The sequence below is a fragment of the Cherax quadricarinatus genome, chromosome 91 (assembly GCF_038502225.1).
Source record: "Cherax quadricarinatus isolate ZL_2023a chromosome 91, ASM3850222v1, whole genome shotgun sequence".
Taxonomy (NCBI): domain Eukaryota; kingdom Metazoa; phylum Arthropoda; class Malacostraca; order Decapoda; family Parastacidae; genus Cherax; species Cherax quadricarinatus.
Window position 1 is genome coordinate 363,291 of NC_091382.1, and position 1,679 is coordinate 364,969.

A 1,679-nucleotide genomic window follows, 5' to 3' on the forward strand; every position below is an offset into this window, starting at 1 on the left:
TTGACCAATTATGTGAGCCAAAACAGTACTAGGACCCGGTACAAGGGTGCAAACAACCACAAGTAGATGAGTGGATGGCTGGTGGTGGTGGGAGAGTGGTGGGTATGACTCTCGCTGGGGTACTGCCGCGCACCCCGGGTGGTGGGAGAGAGAGTGGTGGGGGGGGACGCTGGGGGTCTGCCGCGCACCCCACTCACCCACGAAGATGGCTAACAACCCACTCTATGCCACAGGAATGGTAAAAAAAACCACTCTTAGCATCCAACAGGGAGCACAGCGATATAGACAATACCTCAGAGGAGCTTGGCTTACTTCTTACTGCGTGGCTTACTTCTCTCTCTCAGCTGGGTTAGAAGCTGGGTTGGCTGACTGGCTTACCCCACGAGAATGGATGACTGGAAGACGTGTAACGATGCACAAAGCACGGAGGAGCAGTTGGATGACAGGAGACAGGCTGGATGATAGGCTGACTGGCGTTCACTTCCACAGTCTGGCTTACTGACTGGCTTAATTGCAAAATCCGGGTCAACCCCTCGGAGATTGAAGCAATTAGCACACAAACTAAGCCAGGAAGCTTGAAACGGCTGCAACAGGCTTGCAGGCAGTAGGTTTGAGGGGAGTAGGCTGCTGGCTGGAGGGTGTGAGGGGAGGGCATTCACCTTTGACCCTGCCGGCTACTCACAACAGTCTTCAAACGCCTTGAATTACCCTTAAAAACGTAAATCCACGCTCCACACCGCTGTACACCATTTATCATGTGGGAGTTCGATACGTGGATTAGGGTAGAAATACTCACGATAATTACTGTTATGTGGAGAATGCCCGCCAGCCGTACCTATCTCCTTGCTTCCACTCGTAACACTGACTAGCCGTCTGGCCAGTACCCCATAGTGGGTCTTTTGAATTAGTGTCAGCTCAGCACAAAGACCGTGACTCAAGACGGTTGGTCGTTGAGTCAACGGACAGGTTACTGGTAACTGGTTACTACTACTGAGACTGGTAACTGGTTACTACTGAGATCAGGGGCCCGAGACTGTTCAACTGCCTCCCAGCACACATAAGGGGGATTACCAACAGACCCCTGGCAGTCTTCAAACTGGCACTGGACAAGCACCTAAAGTCAGTTCCTGATCAGCCGGGCTGTGGCTCGTACGTTGGTTTGCGTGCAGCCAGCAGCAACAGCCTGGTTGATCAGGCGCTGATCCACCAGGAGGCCTGGTCACAGACCGGGCCGCAGGGGCGTTGACCCCCGAAACTCTCTCCAGGTAAACTCCAGGTAAACATCTGCTGTTTCCCACCAAGGCAGGGTGGCCCGAAAAAGAAAAACTTTCATCATCATTCACTCCATCACTGTCTTGCCAGTTATAAGACTGCAACATTAACACCCCTCCTTCAGAGTGCAGACACTGTGCTTCCTATCTCCATGACTCGAGTCCAGCCTTCCAGTTTCCCTGAATCCCTTCATAAATGTCACCTTGTTTACACTCCAACAGCACGTCAAGTACTAAAAACCATTTGTCTCCATTTGCTCCTGTCTAACGCTCATGCGTGCTTCCTGGAAGTCCAAGCCTCTCGCACACCAAACCTCCTTTATCCCCTTCCTCCAACTTTTCCTAGGCTGACCCCTACCCCGCCTTCCCTCCACTACAGATCTGTACTTATGTGTACATGTGCCTAAT